Genomic DNA, 24,340 nt, shown 5'->3' on the forward strand with positions numbered 1-24,340 from the left:
CACTCCCCTTCCAGGTTCAGTGCCTGGAACCCAGATGTTAAACTGAGAAAAGACAGACTAACAAGAGGGGAAAAAAGATGGAATGTGTGGGAGTTTATAAGGCAGTATTCCTCAAGGAGGCAGTGAGAATTGGGGGCTGAAATACCGTCCTGGGCTGGACAGAGGGAAGGGGTTGGTGGGGCGGGGATAAGCCGTGGGAAGTTAGTCCGGAAAGCCCCGGTGAGCAAGAGGGTTAGTGGGGCTTGTGATGCAGATTCAAGTCGGTGCCTTTTTTTTGCTGGTGAGAGTTGTTACGCAGCCTCCTCTTCCAGGTGTGGGAGAAGAGGAGGTCCCTACAAGTGGGCATTTCCTTTATAAATGTGAATTTCCTTTATGGAAGGAATGCTTGTGCCCTGTTCTCAGAGCGTTTCCTGAGTCTGCTGGTTCTCAGTGGCCTTCTATTCAGAATAATCCTTATGCCAAACATGCACATTTGGGTTGGTGAGTCCTGGTTCCTTTCATTTGAAACTCAGTGGTTTTCCCTTAAAAGCAAAATGGGGAAGTCCCAGGAGTCACCTGAGCGCCTCGGTCTGGGATCATTGCGACCTGGCCCAACTTGGATAGGATCCACAAGGGCTTGGATTCCAGTCAGTACTCCAGCTGGCTGTGAAGGGGGCCCACTGGGGTGCGTGCTTGGGAGGGGCGCAGACCCACCCTTGTTCTCCTAAGGACAGCAGAGGTGTGTCTCCCTACACTGAGGCTGACCACACTCCTAATTGGGGTCCCTATGATGCAGCCATCCCACACTACAGAGCCCTGAGTGTGGGGTATTGGGGTCTGAGCCCTTGCCCCGATCCGCCAGCATTTCAGAAACCTGCGTGGGCGATGTGCGGGCCATTGTAGCTGGAGGGCACTGGGATGGAATCACCCCCGGGTGTGCTGCATGGCAGAGTCCAGCTCCAGCCACCTGGACACTTGGTGCTGGAATGTCACCCCCCCCCCCAGGTGGCCTGGGGTCCCGGGTTCTCGCCTCAGGGGACATTTATGAGACAGGGTGTGACTGAGGGAGCCATGGGACAGGCTGCGAGAGAAGATGGAGACAGGGGTGCTAGTTGAGTATCTCATAGGTGGGGAGAGGGTTGGTGTCTGTTGCTGCTGAGGCAGAACAAGAACAAAGGGGGGGTTGGCTGTTGGTGTATTTGACGCGATATAGGGGATGAAAAATTTTTCCTCCACTCTCTTAGGTTCTGTCCCAGGGACCTGCAAATTAAACTGACAACAGATTAACAGGAGCAAAAGGTTTATTATGTCTGTGTACAGAGCCCTGCACAGAAAAGAAGTGGAGATGCAAAGAGACAGTTAGACTTAAGGACTTATGTGCCATGTTAACACAGGGTGATAAGTTTTTGGAGAAGTGACAAGACAAAGGAAAACAGGTTTCAATTTCTAGGGACAGGAAGTTGTGGGAAGGTAAGTAAGTGGGGGAAAATAAGAGAGGACAGAGCTGACTTAGTGAGGTTTGTTATGCAGACTGAAGTCAGTACCATCTCAGATGATAAGATTGTTTCTTCCCTTCCTGCAACAGGAGAGGGAGGGGGACATCCTCGCAAAGGGATCAGGCAGATGGAGGAGGGCAGAGTTTTTCTTTTTGCAGCTTCTCAATCACCTCAACTCCAAATAACCCTTATGCCAAAGTGACATATTTGGGGTGGCAAATTCTGAACCCCCTCAGCTGTATACCACAGCTGGATGTGGTACCGGCGGATGGGCCTCCTCTAGACTAGAGAGAAAACTTCCCTACCAGAGGAGAGGGTCCAGAATGTTGGGGTGATGGCCAACATGCTTCATGGTTATTGTGCGCCTCAGTTCTGAGTGCCTCACATGCTTTAGCTCACAGAATCCACCCTGTGACCCTGTGAGATGGGGCCACTATAACCAATCCCATTTTACAGGTGAGAAACCGAGGCCCGGATGGTGGGGTAACTGGTCCAAGGGTGGCTCGTTGGTGGTGGACCTCAGGTGCAAACCCAGCTCTTCACCGCTCTCCATAGAGGATGGTGTCCGTGTTTCCTGGGGCTGCCGTAACAAACACCACAGACCAGGTGGTTAAACAACAGACACTCATTGTCTCCCAGGTTCTGGGGGCTGAAGCTCCGTGTTCAAGGTGTTGGCAGGGTTGGTTTGTCCTGTCGTCTCCCTCTTTGGCGTGTTCTAGAGCTTTCCCTGCATCTGCTGGTTCTTGGTGGCCATTAGCTCAAAGTAATCCACATGCCAAAGAGGCACATTCTGGAGTGGTGTGTTCTGGTACCCTCATTTCTGCGCTGACTGAGCAGGATTCTTGCTGAGACCGGGCTGTGCAGGCCCCGCAAGGATGGGGCCAAGGTGGAGGCCACGGACAGGGTCTGGGTGAGATATGGTCCAGGAGAGTCTTGGTCACCTCGGGTGGTCCTGGGCATGTGCCTGGTGTCTCTGTGTCCTGATATCCTCTTCCTATAAGGACACCTGTCATATGGGAGCTGTTACCTTAGAGTGAAGGGGGATTGTGTCTGCCCACCCCAGCGCCACCCATGGAAAGAGACAGCCACATCCTGACCCCAGGGCCTCAGGACATGACCTTATTTGGAAGTAGGGCCTGGTGCTGTAAGTAGTTAAGACAAGGGCATTGGGGTGGCCCTCGTCCTGTGTGACTGCGTCCTTATAAGATGAGGGGAGATAACAGACACAGAGGAGAAGCCACGTGAAGGTGAAGGCAGAGATGGGAGAGATGCAGCCACAGGTCTACGGATGCCTGGAGTCCCCAGAAGCTGGAAGAGGCAGGAAGGACCCTCCCCTGCAGCCTCAGCACTTTGCAAGTAGACAGTTGCAGTGGGTGGGCCTGAACTGAAGGCAGTGCTGTGGCTCTTAACTGTTCTGTGTTCCCCACATGGTGCCCTGAGGACAGCTCTCACAGGACACTGACCAGCAAGTTGGTTTCACATGAGACTGCAGGGCTGGTCCTCTAAGCATGCAGGCCTGTCTCACCCTTCCTCCTGGGTTCCGGTCACACAGGATGACTGTGCACCGTGTGGGGCTGGGCTTTCAGCTCCTGCACAGGACCCCTGGGTGTCGGTTAAAAATGCAGGTTATGGCCCAAGAATGACAGGAGGTGAATTTCTCATCAGCCCTATACAGTGTGGGCAGGGAGTCACAATAAATTATAGAGTTAAAAGTAAGGGGGCGGGGGCGGGGAGTATTAACTCAGCCATGAAAAGGAGTGAAGCGCTGACATCGGCTGCAACATGGATGAACCTTGAAAACATGATGCTCAGAGAAAGAAGCCAGACACAAAAGGACAATTTATTAATTCCACTAACATGAGACATCCAGAACAGGCAAACCCATAGCGACAGAAAGTGGATTAGTTCTGCGCTCAGATGGCTTCTGTGCTCCAGCCTCTCCCTGTGTTCGCCCTTCAGATCAGCCCTGGTGCACAAAGCAGCCTGGCTGGGTGCTGTAGGAGCCGTCCCCCCCTCCCCCGGCACATGCTGCCGTGAAGCAGGACCTGTGCGCGGTGCTCTCAGCTGCCCTGAGCGTGCTCCCCCGATTTGGCCCGCGGGATGCACTGTCCTTCCTGGGCTTCCATTGAGGCCGCCTCCTGTTGGGGGCCTGGGATGCTGGAATCAGGCCACTTCTTGGACAGGGCTGCACTGCAAGAAGTTCCAGGGTTAGCCCGGGATCCTGACCATCACGTGGCCAGAGAAATTGGTAACGTTTTTGTTTTGCACGTTGAAATGTTCAATGTCAGAAAGATTTTGTTTAGTTTCCTGATGTGGGTAAAGTGTGTGAGCCCAATGTTGATTTATTCTCCCAGAAATGTACATCCTGGTTCCTGCACGAGGGTGAGCCCCTGTCCAGAGATGAGAGACCCCACATGTGTGACCTGTGCCTCCTGGGAGAGCAGCCCTAAGCTAGTTTAAACCTGATCAAGTTCTGTCTGCACGGTAGGGTTAGACAGCTCCATGTCCTGTCTACACTGAGTACGTTTAGACCTGACCATGTGCTGTCTACAATGAGAATATTTAGACCTGACCGTGTTCTTTGTGCGCAAGGACGTGGGGACCTGGCCTGGCCTCTGTCCTGGGAGCTTCAGGGGGACATGGAGACCTGGCCTGGCCTCAGTACTGAGAAGCTCCATGCCTCTGTCCGAATGTCAGTGCTCAGACGTCTGGGGTCTGGAGCTGAGGTGGGCTTGTCTGGGTGACAGCGCTCTGCTCTGAGTGTGGTTACATGGCCCTCCCAAAGGAGCCATGGTAAGGGCCTTAGTCCTTACCCCTGCAAGGTTCACCTTCCTTGTGGCTGGTGGAGACTCCTCAGGTGGGCTACCTCATGATTATTCCAATTCACCAGCACACGCAGAGCGAGTAGGAAGGCAGGTTTACCTGGTGAATTGATTGCCGGGCACATGGATCTAGGTGTAAGGCCAATCGGCAGCAGGTGAGATGTGTCTCTGTAATCTCCTTCTGGTCAACCATCTCTGCTCAGCAGAGTCCAGACCTGCCCCTCCTCTTTCAGCCCTACCGTCCTGTGAGTTTTCTCAACACCCCAGCAAATCAGGAGAGGACCAAGCCTGCCAGAACCAAGGTAGTGTGTTCAACTGCAGCACAAAAAAGTTAAAAACAAAAGTGAAAACAGGAGGGGACTGACTTCTCTGGGGCAAGTGTTAGGAGAGGAGACAGACCCTACACTTCTTTCTCTGGTCCCAGGGACCTGGCTTGTTCCCACGTTGGGGGCTCATGCAGCACAGCCATGGTATCCTGACCAGGGGGATGTGTGACCCTAGTTGCGGTGTCTGGGGATTGTGTGTGGCTCACCCCATCCGTGTGGGTCAGGCTCATGTGCAGACCCCATGTCTGCTCTTTGCCTGCAGTGTGTCTTGTCCCCTCTGAGATTTCCAACATCCGAATTGAGGGTGTTGCCCTGATTAACCTGTGGTCCCTTTCCTTCTCTTAACCTTGTCATGTTCATATGAGGACAGGCACCTTTGAGCAGGGTGGTCCTCCTGCTGAGGGACAACCCTTGGTGGTATCATGTTAATATCATAGCAGATCATATGTCTTATCTATGGGGTCGCTGCTGTCTGGGTTCCCGTGGACAGAGCTCAGGTAACACAGACTGGCCCCCCCTAAGAATGGTCCTCCACATGCCATGTGCCCGAGGTGGGGGACAGTGCTTTGACCTTGCACATTTGTAACAAAGGGGTCAGATTGGAGTCTCAGTTAACCAGACATTTTAAATTTTTAAATGAAATAAAACACACATCACACACCATTTACCATCATCATCATTTTAAGCGCATGTTTCTGACGCATCAGGTACATTCACCTTGTTGTGGAGCCATTACCACCATCTCTAGAAAATTCCACGACCGTGAAAGTCTCACTCCATCCCCTCCCGAAGCCCTGCTGCCAACGACCACTTAGGTCCATGAGTTGTCGACTCTTGGGCCCCTATTTGAGTGGAATCCTGCAGTGTTTGCCCATCGAAGCTCTGCTTGTTTGCATCTGAATACCCTATATTTAGGGAGAGGGCGTGTGAGGAAGAGGCTGTAGGAGGGACAGGGTGTGCGGGGCACAGATGAGCCAGAACCTGACCAGCCGCTTCTGGGGCCCTCTGCTCCCGTGTCTTGGGCTGTTCGTCATCTGCATCATTGCTGTCCACGCTGGCAGCCCTGGGGCACTGATGTCTGAGTGAGTGAGACTCCTCTGGTGCCCCGCCTTCCACCTGCTCTTTCTGCTGGTTGGGGAGAGGGCTGCTAGCTGGGTGGTCTCTGCTCCTGCAGCAGGAAGGACCCTGCAGGGGGGACCGACAGAGTGTGGAATGCGATCCCTGGAGCTTGGGGGGCGGGCCACAGCGTGAGGGCCGTGACAAATGCTCAGGCTGCCACATCACTGACAGAATGTTCCCAAGACCCCACTCAGGAGGGAGTGTTGGGTGGCCCGGCACCCCAGAGACCCCCTTCCTGTCCTGGAGCTCAGAGAGCACATCCCCTGTGGGCTCTGGATTCACCCCGTGGCTCACGCTATCTCCCTCTGTCCTGTCTTTGAATGAAGGAAAATGATTTCTCCTATTAGTGTCCACAATACAGGTCTAGTCCTGTCGATATTATGGTTCTTTAATTTAGGTGTCCTGGAATAGCATCTGTTTTTAGGCCTAAAGAAGAAACAGCTCACGAGTATAAAACATTTTCAGATGAAACTAATATTCAATGACTATGCTACTTCGTTGTTGAATTAGTCATAATTCTCCTGGTTTTAGATCTAATGTGGGGATTATAGAGGAGTAAAAATTTAAATCTTCGTAATCTGTGTGTTCATAGCTTCAGTATCATTGATGACCCACAGTTTTTACGTTTAGGGAAGGGTTACTGATTTCATGTATCATGTAAAAGATTTGTAATGAGGATAGGGCAATTAAGATTCGAATGATGGCCGGTACATGGTCCAAATTGTCTCTACTTGTGCATCTATTGTGTGTACATGAGTAAGTTTAGTTGTCAGTATTAATGAAATAATACAGAGGGCTAGAGAACTTATTTTAAAAGTGATTATTAATGTATGATCATGAAAATGTAAAAGGTTTTCCATAATAGGTGATGTTGCATCTAGAAAGCCTGGCTGAAATGGATTTGCCATCGTGTTATACAGTATTTTTGTCTATGATTCAACTTTGACAAAGTTACATAATTTTTTGCTATTATCTCACTTATTAATAAAGACATAATAGTTATGGTGTTGGCTTGAAACTGGTTGAGGATTCAGTTCCTTCCTTTCTTATTTTAAATTTACATAGGTATGATCTTCAAGTATAGAATATGGTAGAGGGCATTCATGTAACCATTCTGGGTTAGTAGTCGTTAGTTCCTCTTCTGAAACTTCTCATTTAGATGCAAATACATCTCAAAATTTGAAGATTATTAGCATTACTGCTGTTAATGAGATGAATGAGTGAAATATTTCTTGTGTGTGCTTGAGGGTAGCTGGAGTAAAGTCGTGGCATCCCTGAAAAGCCAAGAAGGTGCTGCAGGGGAAAAAAGAATCATATTTTCTACTACAAATAAAATTGTGAAGTGAATTTTTGCTCATGTTAAGTGTATAACCTGAGGTTATTGGAAATCAGTGCACAAAGCCTCCTATAATAGTGAAGACTGCTCCCATTCACATTACATACTGGAATGTGCTACTGCATAGTCTGTATTGTGGAAGACAGTGTCCTGGGATGAACTGGCTAAGATGATTCCTGTTAAACCACCTACTGTAAAAAGAAAAATAAAGCATAAGTCTCATTTTGCTATACTATATCATAATCTCTATGAAGAGTTGTTAATCAGCCACTTTTACTGCTAAAGGAATAGCAATAGTTATGGTAGCTGATGTAAAGCATGCTCATGGGTCAACATCTATTCCTACGGTAAACATATGATGGGCCCACAAGATAAATCCTAAAAAGTCAGTGGACATGGCTCATACTATTCCCATATATTCCCACATATCTGTCCCAAATAGTATGTCACGATATGTGAGATTATTCTGAACCCTGGTAGGATAAGAATATAGACTTCAGGGTGACCACGGAATCAAAATAGCCGTTGGTGTAGGATTGGGTCTCCTCCTGTAGGGTAAAAGAAAGCAGTGTTTAGATTTTGATCTGTTAACAGTATGGTAATTCCGGCTGCTAGAACTGAGAGTGATATAGTAATATGGCTATAACTAGGGCAGATCAAATAATGGTGTTTAATATTGGGATAATGGCTGGTGGTTTATATTAAAGACGGCAGTAATAAAAGTAACAGCACCAAGAATTGAGGAAACATCTACTAAATGTAAGGAGAAAATGGTGAGGTGGACAGAGGCTCCTGCATGGGCCAGACTGCCAGCTAGGGCTGAATATATGGTTCCACCGGTACCAGAACCAGCTTCTACTATTGATGATATGAGTTAGGAGTAAGACTGATGGGGGAAGTAGTCTAAAGTTTATATTATTTATTCGGGGAAATGCTAAATTGAGTGCCCCAGTTATTACGGAGAGAAGCCAGTTTCTGAACCTTCCAATCATAATAGGTATAACTATAAAGAAAATTATGACAAATGCATGTTCCGACGACATTATGGATTTGGTCAGCTCCCAGCAGCACTCTGTTGGCCTAGCTCAGCACGGATTAATGGACTTAAAGTGGTGCCTACTATTTCAGTTCAAGCACCAAATAATAAAGTCCTGATATCTTTGTGATTTGTTGAAAATAATCAGCGGTTTGTGAACATAGGTAAAAAAGGCTGAGCAAGTGTTAGACTGTAAATCTAAAGACAGAGGTTATGCCCTCTTTTTGTCAAGCCCTGGGGTGAATCAACAAATTGAACTGCAGATTCAAAGATACAGACGTTGAGAATGGATTTGAGGACACGGTGGGGTGGGGAAGGGGAGGCTGGGATGTAGTGAGAGAGTGGCATGGACATATATACTACCAAATGTAAAACAGCTAGCTAGTGGGAAGCAGCTGCATAGCATAGGGAGATCAGCTCGGTGCTTTGTGACCACCTAAAGGGGTGGGAGGGAGGCTCAAGAGGGAGGAGATGGGGACATATGTATATGTATAGCTGATTCGCTTTGTTATACAGCAGAAACTAATACACCATTGTAAAGCAATTATACTCCAATAAAGATGTATAAAAAAAATTTATTTTAGGGGCTTCCCTGGTGGCGCAGTGGTTGAGAGTCCACCTGCTGATGCAGGGGACATGGGTTCGTGCCCCGGTCTGGGAGGATACCACGTGCCGCGGAGCGGCTGGGCCCGTGAGCCACGGCCGCTGAGCTTGCGCGTCCGGAGCCTGTGCTCCGCAACGGTAGAGGCCACAGCAGTGAGAGGCCCACGTACCGCAAAAAAAAAAAAAAAATTCAATTAAAAAAAAAAAGAAGCAGCTTCAGCTCTGCTGGCTCTTCTTCTACCTCTTTTTTTCTTGATGGTGGGAGAAGTAGATTCAAGCCAGCTGACTAGAGAATTTACCTGTTAACTAAAATTTTGTGGGGTGGAAGCCCAGCAATGTAGTAAGGATTTAGCTTGAAGTGTTTGATTTGCATTCAATTGATGTAGGATAGAGTCTTGCAATCCTTATTTTCAGGAATTGAGTAAATTGTACTTGCTTAGGGTTTTGAAAGCTCTTGGTCTATACTAGCCTAAATTCCTAGTCCAGCGCTGATAGAATGGGTATTAAGGGTGGTAATAGTGTGGATATTGAGGATTAGTAATGATAGGAAGGTTATTCGTTTTGTATGTTTGAATTGTCATTTTATTTTTAAGTTATTTATTGAAGGGAGTATAGTTAGTAACATGGAGTATGTTAGCCGAAAGTAGAAATACCTGTTGAGTAGTACTCTGATGGCTGTTAGTGTTGGCAGAATGATGTGATTGTTTTTTGTTTTCTCTTGGATAATTACTCATTTGGGTAAAAACCCTGATGGGGTGGGAGACCTCCCAGTGATAATATGATGGTAATGATAAGGATTATGTTGAAAGGTGTTTTGTTTAATGTGTGTGATAATGACAGTGTTGCAGTACCTGAGCTGGGCATAAATAGTAAGAAGATAGCGTTATTCTGCACCGATAAAAGAAATTTTCACATATTGAGGTACGGGGAAGTAATTCTGGCTTATACATGATTTAACTCAAATTTTATGCTAACTTAAAAATAGCCAGTTTGTGGGCTATCAAACATACATTGTTCACCTGCTTTAATTTTTAAAGAAAAGGGCACACTGACCAGAAGTAAAGAATGTCCACGTTAAAAATAAAGATTAAATGCTTCCCTTCCTGGGATGCCAATTCTGGTAAGACCCTTCAATGATAAGACTCTTTCCCAGGTGTCAAGGCCATACTGACTTGTGTACATGTGTAGTTTTCTTTTTCGTTTTTATTTATTTATTTTTGAAATCTTGAAGGAATGTATCCCTGGCTTTAATGTTCTTTGTTCTGACAAGATATAAAACTGTACTGAAAACCATGCTTCTCTGAAGCAGTTCCTCAGAGTTACCTGAGACGTTGTCTTCTGGGATCTATAGTCCTCAGTTTGGCTCTTTTATAAAACAAAACTCTTTTCTATTCCTATTGTAGATTGTTTATTGATTATTTTCACTGAAATTACTTATAGTCGGCAGGATATCAGAAAAACCTGCCTGAGGTCACCTGGATCTACTTTGGACCGGTGCTCGGGAGACCAAGCCTGGGCCCTTTGAGCCCCTCTGGCTTCAAAGTACCCTTCAGGTGCTTTGGTGAGTTCTTCCTCATTATCTGGATCTCCTTGTACTAAGCAACAGTTTGACTTTTATTTGAGCTGTTATCTTAAGACTTGGAGTCTTAAGGGGATACTGGTATATTTCCTAGGTGAAGAGGTCCTAGGGGTAAGTTTCCAGGGAGAGGACCTGGGGGAATTTCTAAGCAGGAAAGCCTGGAAGAAATTTTGGAGTGAACTGTGTTGGCTGACTTTTTTAAAAAATGGCTTAAAATTGGACATTTAAATTTAATTTTAGATGTGTACTTTATAATAGAATGAACCTAGAAGAAAGCGGGAAATTGCGCTTCTAAAACCTACCAGCTCCCAGGCAGGCATCCACCCACTGACACTCTAGCTGGCTTCGACAATTGGTATGGAGCTAATACTTAACAAGTACTTACCTAATCCAAAAATGGCCAGGATGGAACTTTTTTGACATTCAAAACTGATTTTTGTGTGCACAATTAAAGAAAGCTGGCTTGATACAACATCTTTTCAAAATTCTGACTCTAAGAATAAAAGTACTCCTAGGAGAAAACTTGTAATTATGACTCTTATCATGTCCTTGAGGTGCTAACGCATACCACATTGTTTGAGACTACAGCCTTGGCTCAATTAGTGGAATGTAAAACTGAAGGGAATAAAAAGGCTTTTTAAACCTCAGGCAGGAAAACTATGAGATATCTGTGTCTATCTGGATGTGTGTATGTCTGTATGTATGTTACAAGTATGTTTCTACTTCCAGATGATATCATCAAAATGAGTTGATAGGGCTTCCCTGGTGGTGCAGTGGTTGAGAGTCCGCCTGCTGATGCAGGGGACACGGGTTCGTGCCCCGGTCCGGGGAGATGCCACATGCCGCGGAGCGGCTAGGCCCGTGAGCCATGGCCGCTGAGCCTGCGCGTCCGGAGCCTGTGCTCCGCAACGGGAGAGGCCACAACAGTGAGAGGCCCGCGTACCAGGGGAAAAAAAAAAAGAATTCATAAAAGAGCTCTATTTAATTGACTTAAAAATACGCATTTACAAATCAGATATTTCTAATTGTAACAAAAAGCTAACCCAAATTTTTAGAGGAGCATGCGATCTAGGATTAATCTTCAGTACATGAAAATAAGTTTAAGTTGTTGACTTGATTAATACAAACATGCCTTTAGGGTCGTCAGTGTGAAGTATAATACTTTTATTTGGTACCTAGGTTTCCTAAAAGTCAATAAGCTCATGCTACCTCTGTTACAAAATTTGTCAACAAGAAAATTAACTTAGTATGGTGGTATTTTCATAAGTAATAAAATTGAGATAAATGGGATAAAAGCTTTTAGGTGAACTCTTTAAAAATGATTATGCTTTATGGTATGTATACCTAAAAAGAGTTTCTCCAGATTTTGGGTAACCTGAAACTTTGGAGTTGTGCTAAATTAAATTAAATGATGGGAATTCACTAACTATCCAGATCATTTCCAATTAAGATAAAAATACTAAAACATTAATTGCTCAGCATGTCTAAATTTACCTACTTTGTCTTATCAGAGAAAAACTAAAGATGTTTGGGTTTATTGGACACATGTCTTATACCACATTGAGAAAAGAAACCATGCTATGAGAAAATGTATGTTTCTAAAGGTTGTTGAAATATGTTGATAAGCTTGCCAATCAGGAAACGCTGGTATAACAGTTCACAATGTACTGTTTCTTGGTTTTTGTTAGGGATTAAGGTTTTCAAGGGTTAAATATTGTAATTAAAGTTAGTAGAAATAATAAGGTAAACATTTGAGTATTCAAGGGAAAAAAAAGATGTGTGTTTTCAGTAAAAGGAGGATTGAAAATGGATTTAGTTAATGGAAAATGAAGTGATACTGTCCTGAAGTGTCTCAAAGAGGGAGATATTCAACTAATTATGCTTATTTGGTCTATTACATGGGAAGCATTGTCAACATTAAGCCTTCTTTAGGTCTATAAGTATATAGTGTAAATGTTCCAGAAATTATATGAAATTCCTGAAAATCTTCCTGACATAGAATGTTTCTTTGTCATCAAAATCGAGGCTCACACTAAAGGGACTGAACCCCCGAGTATTAGGGAGATGCTCTGCTCTTTCATGCAAAAGCAACAACACAGCTGATGGCACTTGTAGGTGAAGTCCATTCTGTGTCTACAAAAAATTAACACCTCATTGTCAGGCTTTTGCCATCCTGATGTCCTTATAACACGACAACAGTCTGCTCCTAAATCAGAGAAATTAAGATGGGTCAACAATAGCTGTGAATTAAACAGTCTGGGATATGGGAAACCAAGATGGCTGCTTGGCTTTTCCTGGCTTCCTGGCAAACCCCATTTCTATTTGATGGGTTAAGGCCTTCCCTGGCTGCAAGGCTGATGCCCTCACAATGACAAAGAAACTGTTGGAAAATGTGTTTCCCACTTGGGGTATACTTTCCACAATCTCCAGCAAACAAGGCACCCACTTCACGTGACAAATCATATAAGCCTTAACAAAAACCTCAAAAACTTTTAAAAAATGTCCTCAATCATCAGGCAAGGTCACCAAAACTAATGGGAAAACTGGACTCAAGCAGAACAAAAATTAATTATATGGGATTGAATGAGCTTGTAAATATGATTATAATTTTTATGATTTTTTGTCTGAAATATTACTGGCTTTTCATCTTTGTTTTCCAGATATAAGGAAACCTTCCCCCTTAAGCAAAGTATGACTTACAGCAATTTGGTAAATTATTCCTTTGTGAGCAGAACTGAAGCATTTATCTTTTCTCTCTACCTGATTCCTCCTGAATGTAGAATCTCTTAGGTTCCTCACAGCCTTTCCAGGTGAAAAAGGAAGTCCACTTCCTGGCAGAAATGAGAACTTCAAGATATTTTGGAACATAGTTAGAGAGGAATCCACCTAAATCTGTAGGTATTGCAGGTAGAATCTAATGGCATGGCTTTCCTGGCTTTGAGAGGCCTTTTAAAAGTTCAATTTGAGATCCCTTATGAAAAGTTGCAATAAAGCCAAATTTCAAAGGGCCTATATGATCAGTTACACTTATGTAAGTAACCAGGGTAAGTGTATAGAAACCAGATTTATTCTTCAAACAAATTAGTCTTAATTTGACTATGTTTGGTCAAAATGAAGATAATTTATATAGAAAAATTAAGTTTCAATGATATACCTTCGTGGATATTGAGGTTTTATATGTACTGAGGTGTTGTACTTACTGCCTACATCCGAGATGCCACTTTGTTATGTCACATTATTGTAAAGTTTAATTGAATTATTAAAAGGATATCCAAGCTTGCTTCTGAAGCCGATCACAGTGTTCTATCTTTGGATGAAGATCAGATGCTCCATGACCTGCACCTAGGAGATTGGGCATACTGGAAAAGATCATTTAAAGGACTATCTCAAACCTAAAAGGAAGGATCCTTATCAGGTACTCTTAACTGGCTCATGCACAGTAAAACTGAAGGGAATTAACTCTCCAATTTTTATTTCTCACTTAAAAAGGGCCTCTGCATCAGACTGGTCTGTAGAGGGGACTGCTGACCTCAAGCTCACCTTAAAACAACCATCAAGCCAGGACGAGAAGACGATGACAACAGTGGACAGCTGACCCAAGAATCCGGGCCAAGCCTGTAAGACCCATCCTACTAGTTCGATTGAACTGTTATTTGAATGTTTGTCTCCCTATCAAAACTGAAAGTTACTCTTCTACTTCTAGCTGTACTTTTGCCTCAATATTGAAGATGGAAAGAAAATTCTTTAGTAAAGTTGTCACAAAGCATAGCTACTGGGATAGGCCCCTCATAATACCTGTCGCTGACTTTTCAGATGTTGCTAATGTTACCGCTCACCCAGACCAACCTCTCTCTGACCTAATCTTTCAGGTTTAAATTCTTCAACGTATTAATATGGCCATTCCTTGTCTGATACTATCTTCAGTCCCTAGAGACTGAGCAATACTTACCCCAGGACCCCCTCCCTCTGTCCCTTACTTAATTGAAAAATGTCTTAATAGCTGACAAATAGAAGGTATATATTTATTAGAATATTACGTTATCCCATTGTCTATACATCAGGAAATAAATGAATCTCCTTTCTCTCTTCATTAAAGAGTCAAGCAATCTGTGTTAGCAAAATACCAAGATACCAGTGGCAAATCTTTTGGGAATCTTGGTTCCTAATGCAGGAGTGTATGTAAACAAAAAGATCAGAAATTTATCAGCCACCACTAGTCAAACAGCCAAAAAGACTGCACTGCAGCACAACAGATATCCCTATATTCCTTAGCCCAGGTAGTATTAGATAACTGGGTTGCCTTAGATTTTCTACTGGTATTTGTGCTATTGTTCACACTTATGGGTTAAATTTTTTTTTTTTAATTAGAATGGGGATAATAGTAACCTGTGTGAGCTTGTTATTTCAATTATAATTCCTGAGATAATGGTTAGTAGAATGATAGTAAACACAAGAGGGTTTATTAGTACTGGAAGGATGTAAACCAACATTTTTGGGGTATGGGCCCAATAGTTAGTTAGCTGACTTAACCATGAAGAATTTAAAATTCTTAAGGGTGGGTTCAATTTCTATGATTCTAGAAATAAGAGGGTTTAAACCTCTATTACTCTATCAAAATAACTCTTTGTCAGACATATTTCTTATGTTTGTGGTGGGATGCCTGATGTGATGACAGGTAGTGAAACTTCTCATACACATAAGACTAATGTTAGTGGTAAAAATTTTTTCATAAGAGATATATAAGCTGATCTTATCAAAATTGTGGGCAGGATGCTTGAATTCATATAAAGGAGGTTGTTAGGAGGAGTGTTTTAATGATGACATTGGCTGTATAGAATTCTAGCATGTAGGGGTTGTTAAATGCTCCTAAAAATAGGATTGTTGTGAAAATATTTATTATAATGATATTGACATACTCTGCTAGGAAGAACAGGGTGAATAAGCCTGCTACATTTTCTACATTGAAGCCAAATATAGGTTAAATCAAATGGGACTCTGTTGGTTTCTGCTAGAGTAGAGATAAATCACATTCTGGCTAGGGGTCAGGATGGGAAAATTAGTCACAGGTATTCTTGTGTAATAATTACTGCTGAAAGTGTAAATGATCATTTATCACTAGAACTGATAAGAGAATAATTGCTACTGTTACATCATATGAGATTGTCTGTGCTACTGCATGGAGACCTCCGATGACTGTGTATTTTGAATCCAAAACGCATACAGATCAGAGGATGGAAAAAATGGCTAGGCTTGATAGCTAGTATAAATAGTACACCTAGGTTTATGTTAACTAGTGGAAAGGGTAGGGGGAGAGGAATTCATCTTGCGAGAGCCAGGCTTGAGGCTAGACTTGATGCGATAATACAGAAATTGATGAGATTGATGGTCATAGTGTTTCTTTAATAAATAATCTGACTGTATCAGCAATGGGTTATAATAATCCATAAGGGCTGACGATGTGTGGCCCTTTCTGGATTTGTATATAGCCTAGGAATTTCCGTTCCATTAATGTGAGGAATGCTACAGCTAGTAAAAGTAGAATTAGTGAAAGAATGCAGATTATAAATATTTCTGTAGGAAAAGGACTTGAACCTCTGCGGATAAAGGTTTTAGTTTTACACAATTACCGGGCTCTACCACCCTAACAAACCCTGTTCTATAGTGGGGTATGTATAAATTAATTGAATTGAGATTATATCATCAATTAGTTTGAAGACATTTTGTAAAATAGGCCTTATTTCTCTTGTTCTTTCATACTGCAAGAAATATAGAATAGAAACCTAATGGGATTACTCCAGTCTGAACTCAGATCAAACAGGACTTTACTAATCACTGAACAGACCGTTAATAGCAGTTATACTATTGGGATGTACTGATCCAGCATCAAGGTCATAAACCTTATCGTCAGTATGAACTCTACAATTGTGCTGCTACCCCTAGGGTAACTTATTCCACTTATCAATATTTTGGATCATTAATGATAAAGCATTTTGACTAGCTGGTCTAAATCTTAATCACTCCGATGTTTTATTCTCCAAGGTTACCCCAACCAAAATTGTTAATCCATTAAAAGCTATGTTGGGGCTTCCCTGGTGGCGCAGTTGTTGAGAGTCCGCCTGCCGATGTGGGGGACACGGGTTCGTGCCCTGGTCCGGGAAGATCCCACATGCCGTGGAGCGGCTGAGCCTGCGTGCCTGGAGCCTATGCTCCGCAACGGGAGAGGCCACAACAGTGAGAGGCCCGCATACTGCAAAAAAAAAAAAGCTATGTTGGAGGCTTTCAAGACGGCAGAGTGGAAGGACCTTGAGCTTACCTCCTTCTCATGAACATACCAATATCACAACTGACTGCTGAACCACCACTGATTACAAAAAAGACTGGAACCTACCAAAAAACATCATCTACATCTAAAGGCATAAAGAAGAGACCACAATGAGATGGTAGGAGGGGTGTACTCGCAATATAATCAAATCCCCCCACCCCCGCCCGTGGGTGACCCACACACTGGAGAATAATTACACTGCAGAGACTTTCCCACAGGAGTGAGAGTTCTGAGGCCCCCATCAGGCTTCCCAGCCTGGGGGTCTGGTGTTGGGAAGAAGAGCCCCTCAGAGCATCTGGATTTGAAGACCAGAGGGGCTTAACTTAATGCAGAGCTCCACAGGAGTGGGGGACATAGAGACTTAACTCCTGAAGGTATTGCACAAAATCTCATGCACCGGGACCAAGGGCAAAAGCAGTAACCTCATAGGAGCCTGGGCGAGACCTACCTGCTGGTCTTGGAGGGTCTCCTGGGCAGGTGGGGGGTGGCTGTAGCTCATGCTGGGGTCATAAAAGCTGGTGGCAGAAGGGGATTGTTCATCTGCATGAACTCTCGTTGAGGCAGACATCATTAGCAACAAGACCCAGCCCCACCCAACAGCCTGTAGGCTTCAGTGCCAGACGCCTCAGGCCAAACAACTAACGGGGTGGGAACACAGCCCCACCCATTAGCAGACGGGCTGCCTAGAGACTTCCTGATCCCACAGCCGCCTCTAGACATGCCCCTAGCCCTGCCCACCAGAGGGCCAGGACCCAGCTCCACCCACCAGTGGGCAGGTATCTGCCCTTCCCGCCAGGAAGCCTACCCAAGCTTCTAGACCAGCCTCACCCATGGCGGGCAGAAACCAGAAGGAAGAAAACTATGATCCAGCAGCCTGTTGTCTCAAACACAGGCCGGACATTACCCTGCGGCCCCTGGCCCTTGGGTGACGAGAGAGGAGTGCACTGCTGGGACACACAGGACGTCTCCTACAGAGGGCTACTTCTCCAAAGTCGAGAAAGGTAATTAACCCAAAATGAGGTGGCAGAGGAATGTGTTTCAGATGATGGACCAAGATAAAACCCCAGAAGAACTAAGTGATGTGGAGGTAAGCAATCTACCTGAGAAAGAGTTCAGAGTAATGATTGTAAAGGTGATCCAAGAGCTTGGGAGAAAAATGGATGCACAGATAGATAAGTTACAAGTGTTTTTTAACAAAGAGTTAGAAAATATAAAGAACAACCGAACAGTTGAACAGTACAATAACTGAAATGAAAAACACACTAGAAGGAATCAATCAATAGTAGAGTAAATGAAGCAGAATGGATCAGTGAGCTGGAAGACAGAGTAGGGGAGGTCACTACTGTGGAGCAGAAAAAAGAATGAAGAGAAATGAGGACAGTTCAGGAGACCTCTGGAACAACATAAAGCACACTAACATTCACATTATAGGGTTCCTAGAAGGAGAAGAGAGAGAGAAAGGCCCGAGAAAATATTTGAAGAGATAATAGCTGAAAACTTCCCTAACCTGGGAAAGGAAACAATCACCCAAGTCCAGGAAGCACGGAGAGTTCCATACAGGATAAACCCACAGAGGAATACACCACGCTGCACTGTGATCAGGATGATAACAATTAAAGAGAAAATATTAAAAGCAGCAAGGGAAAAGCAACAAATAACACACAAGGGAACTCCTATAAGGTTATCAGCTGATTTTTCAGCAGCGACTCTGCAGACCAGAACGGAATGGCATGATACTCTGTTCACTTATTTTAAGTGTGTCTGTCAGGCAAGAGCTGCTGTGATGGTTTACAATGATGCCAATAAAAAGTGGGTACCAGCTGGTGGTTCAGCTGGGTTCAGCACAGTTCATATATATCGTCATACATGGAAAAACACATTGAGTGGTGGGCAGGAAGACTCAGGACCATCAGGTCGTGGTAAATTGTGCCATTCCTAAAGGGCTGAAGTACAATCAAGCAACACAGACGTTCCACCAATGGGGGGACACTAACTAGACAGGTGTACGGTCTCAACTTTGGCAGCAAAGAAGATGCCAGTGTCTTCGCGAGTGCCATGATGCATGCCTTAGAAGTGTTGAATTCACAGGAAACGGCCAACGTTGCCTAGACAAAATTCACAGAGCTACCTGCCCAAGTTCAGAATGGCCCATCACGAGAAGAATTGGAAAGTCAAAGAAGGCAACTACAAGAACAGCAACAAAAGGAGCTGGAGTGGGACAGGCTAGAGGGAGAGATTGGAGAGGGAGAGGTTAGAAAGGGAAAGGCTGGAGAGGGAAAGACAAGAGCTGGAGGGGCTGGAGAGACGGGCCTGGGAAAGGGCAGAACAAGAGCGGCGAGAGCAGCTAGAAAGGGAGCAGCTGGAATGGGAGCGAGAGCCAAGAATGGCAAATGCTGCTGCCCCTGCCTCTGTGGAGACGACTCCTCTGCTTCTGAGCCAGACTTGCAGGCAACCTCTCTGCCGGCCAAGACTCCAGCCCAGCAGGACATTGTCTTGGGACCACCTGCACCCCCACCCCCTCCTCCACTCCCACCAGGTCCTGCCCAGGCATCAGCTGTGCTCCCTCCTCCCCCAGGACCCTTCTGCCTCCTCCACTTCCAACCTCAGGGCCCCCGCCTCTGCCTCCTCCACCACCTCTTAATCATATACCCCCTCCTCCTCCACCACCTGCTTCTCCCCTCCCTGCATCTGGATTCTTTTCGGGATCCCTGTCTGAAGACAATCGCCCTTTAACTGGACTTGCAGCTGCAATTATTAGAGCAAAACTTAGGAAACTGTTGCGCATGGAGGATGCCTCCTTCCCAAGCGGAGGGACTACCACTGGTGTGAATTCAGCGTCATCTAAAACAGATACGGGTCGTGGAAATGGACCCCTTCCTTTAGGGGTAGTGGTTTAATGGAAGAAGTGAGTGCCCTGCTGGCCAGGAGGAGGAATTGCTGAAAAGGGATCAATACAAAAAGAACAAAAACAGGACAAAAATGAAAATTCAGAGTCTGTAACTTCTAAGGCCTCTTCAACAAGTACACCTGAACCGACAAGAAAACCTTGGGAAAGAACAAATACAATGAATGGCAGCAAGTCACCTGTTATTTCCAGACCAAAATCTGCGCCCTCGTCACAGCCCAGTGCCAACGGAGTCCAGACAGAGGGACTGGACTATGACAGGCTAAAGCAGGACATTCTAGATGAAATGAGAAAAGAATTAACTAAGCTAAAAGAAGAGCTCATTGATGCAATCAGGCAGGAACTGAGCAAGTCAAACACCGCGTAGAGAAACAAACTAAGGAGAGATAGGACTTCAATCTGGAGTGGGAAAAAAAAAAAACCCTACAAACAGCAACTGTTAATAACAACAAACCTCTACATTTTGTGAGCTGTAAGAAGAAAATGGAAATAAACAGAAGGAGGGAAAAACCAACATACTTTGAAAGTCTTCAGACATTACTACTCTGGCGATAAGCCGTTTCCCTCCCAGTTTGTTGCTTTTTTCTGACCTTTACAACAGGATGGAAGAGAGTCGCATAGGAGTTCCTGTATCAGTTTTGCAGAAAATACTAAACGTATCAGGCAAGATGACTGCAATGAAATATTTTCATGTCAAGAGAAAACCGCACATTTTCCACAATCCATTGCTAAAATGAGAAAGGCTTGAGAAGTTTTTTTCAGAGAATGCTGATGAAGAATTTAGCAAGTTATGCTATTGTAAACGCATCTCTCAGGTTTGTCTTCCTATCATATTTAATATTCCATGAATAATTGAGATCAGCCCTATGTAGTTAAGATCATAAAGTGTGGAACCAAAGGAATTGTATTTGCTTTCAAAGGGTGATATTTATAAGAAAGAGTCCTAGAAATGATTTGTCCAGAGTGAGGAATTTTAGAATGATAGGAAGTCTCTCGAGTTAGCCTTCATGCAATTTTGTAGATTCAAACATAAAATTCATCCAGAATTTAAAGATTTAGATGCCTTCCTGAATTGTTACAGTGCTTTACCAAATCTACGACTTCTACGTAACACAAACCAGTGGTCAAATGTAAAACAATATATTGTAGATTTACTGTAGGTTTTTGACCTTTTTTAGATTAATGCCTGCAGACGTTTTTGTAATGTAATTACAACCTCCACAAAATTAGTTTTTTAAATTGCAGACAGTAATGCATGTCAAACTAATATACAGTGGCCTTTTCAAGGCTTAGTCCCAGGGAAAACATTTTGTAGAGTATAGGGGAGTGGGAGGAAGGGAAGGAATAATTTTTTATTTAAAGTTAACTTCCGTACTATCTTTTTTCTCAATTATCTGCATGAATAATAATGAGGAATATTTTGTGACTTTGATAAATATGTTAACAGAACCAAGTACTTAATCTTCTACATCATGTCTCTGGCTATTTGTATTTTAACTTCAGTAAGTTCAGTGGTCTGAAACATGATTCTGAGCTTCACATGCATTGTATCTTACTGTGGAACTCAAAAGTTCGATCCCTGAATTTGGCTATTATTATTACCTAGGGGCCCTGCAGTTTTACAGGTGTTCAGGTGCACGTTCCTGACTACAAAGCTGCTTTTGAATTTTTGTTAGGTTGAAATACTAAAAAAGTAACAATGATGGCAGCAATTAATGTTACAGAAATCATTAAAGGGAAAACGACGGGTCCTGCATAATTTTCTTTTAATAGACTTAGGTGGTGGGAGGAAGGAACTAGATACTCTACTTACCGCCGTGTGCATGTGTGTGTGTGCGTGCGTGTTTGTGTGGGCACTCGTGTGTGTGTATGTTATCCACTCCCTTTTCTTTGAGACTTCTAAGATTAAAATAGGGGAGAAATCCTGTATGTTGCAATGAGAGAATTTTTTGAAAATTCAGGAAATCAGAAATTCTCCAGGCTCTCCATCCTGATTTATGCTTGAGTTGTTATGTGCCATATTTGCTTTGAAATCTTTGGTTATCAGTAGTTGTACTAAAATTTTGAAGAAATAATCCACTTTGATCTGCTTTCTAGATTTCTTAATCTAAATTCATAAGACAGATCTTGTTGATAGCATAGTTTTCTAAATGCTGCAGGTTTGCAGCCATTACCACTTCAAAGAGGTTTGAAGGAATTTTTTTTCCTTGTTAAGATAGTTCCTGTTTCTGTAGAAACTTCATTTTTAGATTAATTTGTGATGGATAAGCTATCATAATTCAAGTATACATTCCTTTTTTTCTACCAACTATTCATTATCATCCAATAGTAAAGACATTAAAGATGCAGCAAGCTTATGAAGTATTACTTTCTAAAAGAAATAGGCATTTTCATCTTTATTATTGTACTTTTGGTTATGCAAACACTTTGATATGAATTTTTTTAATTAAAGATTTATTTATTTATTTTTATTTTTGGCTGCATCAGGTCTTAGTTGCAGCATGCAGGATCTTTCATTGTGGCGCGCAGGCTTCTCTCTAGTTGTGGTGGGAGGTTCCAGGGTGCGTGGGCTCTGTAGTTTGCGGCACACAGGCCCTAGTTGAGGCGCGCAAGCTCAGTAGTTGGGGCGCGTGGGCTTAGTTGCCTTTCGGCATGTGGGATCTTAGTTCCCAAACCAGGGATTGAACCCGCGTCCCCTGTATTGTAAGGTGCATTCTTTACCACTGGACCACCAAGGAAGTCCCGATGATATAAATGTTTATGTCCCCCATAAATCTAGTCAGAAATCACTTTGGATTTTGTTGATTAAGTTAAACAGTCTATAGTAGGATAGAGTATTGGGTACAAGTGGTCCAAAGTAAGAGAAAAGACTACGATAAGAATGCTAGATATTAAAAAAGAAACTGGTTTATGCACTAAACGTTTTGTGCCTTGGTCTAATAGTAACATGATGTCTGTGTAAAAACGACAGAAAGAACCAGTGTTGAATCATGTTTTATTTCCTGTCATTCTGCTTTATCTCAGATTGCTAAATGTGTTCTTTCCAAGAAGTTTTATCGAATTACTGTATACAGTTACTGTTCTGTGACAGTTTTGTCATTGTTAGAGATTTCAGTAATTAAAATGGGAAACAGAAGCTTATTTTCCTTATCAAAACTGTTACTTGGACCCACATTATTATGATGGTTTTCATGCCCTTGTACATTGGATGTCTTAAGCTGAGTGCAGTTTAGGGGATCCTTTCTAATTACAGGAAGGTGATCTGACCTGTGAGAAGTCTGTACTATACACTATGTAAATAGCTAACAACTCAATTGCAAACCAACTGAATGTCCAAATCTTAGTGCTTGTACTGAAATCTCTTCAGAAGAGTCATTATGATCTCAAAGTTTGTTTCAAAATTTGCAAGCATTAAGTGTCAAACAAAACTGAAGATGAAACACTAAACACTAATTCTTGTGCTTTAGGTGTACTTCCTTGTTAGAGTTTTTGGTTCTCTGCTATTTTTACTGTACTGTTTCATTTATATTTCCTACACATGAACTTCGTTTGTGCAATTGAAATAAAACTGCAGTATACACATGTTAAAAAAAAAAAGGCTATGTTTTTCCTTAAAGTACAGTTATTATTTTTTTGGATTAATTAATTAAACCTCCATAGGGTCTTCTCATTATTATTCCTGCCTCTTCACAGGAAGGTCCATTTCACTGATTAAAGGAGACAGTAATACTCTCGTGTGATCAGTTATACAGGTCCTTATTTAGAGAAAAAATGACTATGCTGCCTTTCCACACTCAGGATACCATGACCATTAAACAGATGTCACTGGGCAGGCAGTGCCTCTAACACTAGAAGTGCCAGAGGTAATGTTTTTTATAAAGGAGCAGGGTTTGTGATTGCTGAGTTCCTTTTACTTTTTAAAATCTTTCCTTAAATGCATGCCTGTGTTGGGTTTAACAATTGTTTTAATAAATAACTAGGTATTGGTTTAGGTTTATTTTACTGTTAACTCTCAGTAGGTTAATGTTCTGATATAAGCATATGCAAGGAGCAATACTACTTGTTACTCATACTGACAGTATTGCTTCTATTAATAGATTAGTCCAGTATTAAATTAGGGTTGGTTTATTTACTATTGGTATTTAAGATGAATGTGTGGTCGACCTTGAACACTTTTGCAATTGGTGGCTGCTTTTAAGCCAAGTATTGTTTATGCTTACTCTGTGGGGAACTGTGTATCCTAATACTAAAAGCTGTACCTTTTTCGAATAACATTTAAAGTTATAATAAAAGTTATGTTTCTTAAGTAATATTTAAAGTTGAACTAAAATTCTTTTCTAGACAACCAGCTATCATCAGGCTTGTTAGGTTTGTCACCTTTACCCGAAAATCTTCTATTTTGCCATATAGGTGAGTTTGTTCTTGTAAACTGTTCATAAGTAGCTCATCTGCTTTCAGGTTATCTAACTTAAGTTCTCTATGTTAAAGTTTTCTAGTTAAATCATTACGCAAGAGGTAAAAGAGGTAAGCTTTGCTTTTTGGTATTTTGAGTACTTCTTTCATCATTCCCGTAGCATACTTTATAACACCAGATTTAAATTTCTGTCTCCTATACTTTAGATGTTGAATGAATGTTTAATTCACTTATGGTAGTTGAATTCGGTGGGAAGTTTGGGCTAGTTTCAGTACAAAGTGTTCATGCAGTATGAAATCTCCTGGGTGTAAACCAGGTACTTTTCTGTAAGCTACACTTTGATTCATCCAAGCATACTTTCCAGTATGCTCACTTATCTCCTCTTGTATGTTTGGAACTTATT

General features: G+C 43.0%; 1 long non-coding RNA gene and 1 pseudogene across 3 annotated transcripts in view; both read left to right on the forward strand.

Moving 5' to 3' along the window:
- Positions 1 to 24,340, forward strand: part of LOC113627107 (uncharacterized) — a 49,332-nt gene that overhangs the window by 10,023 nt on the left and 14,969 nt on the right. For 2 of the 3 annotated variants that reach the window (XR_003435432.1, XR_003435433.1), the window contains exons 2-3: positions 13,786 to 13,913; positions 23,865 to 23,933. This is a non-coding gene — a long non-coding RNA (uncharacterized LOC113627107). Of the gene's footprint in view, positions 1 to 12,016; positions 13,914 to 23,864; positions 23,934 to 24,340 lie in introns of those variants that run through there. The other variant, XR_003435431.1, reaches the window with a different exon arrangement.
- On the forward strand, positions 18,087 to 19,931 carry LOC113627102 (protein enabled homolog pseudogene; annotated as a pseudogene).

Source organism: Aethalodelphis obliquidens, unplaced genomic scaffold (assembly GCF_003676395.1).
Source record: "Aethalodelphis obliquidens isolate GAN/ISIS:26980383/991018 unplaced genomic scaffold, ASM367639v1 scaffold20, whole genome shotgun sequence".
In the NCBI taxonomy this organism is placed as follows: Eukaryota; Metazoa; Chordata; class Mammalia; order Artiodactyla; family Delphinidae; genus Aethalodelphis; species Aethalodelphis obliquidens.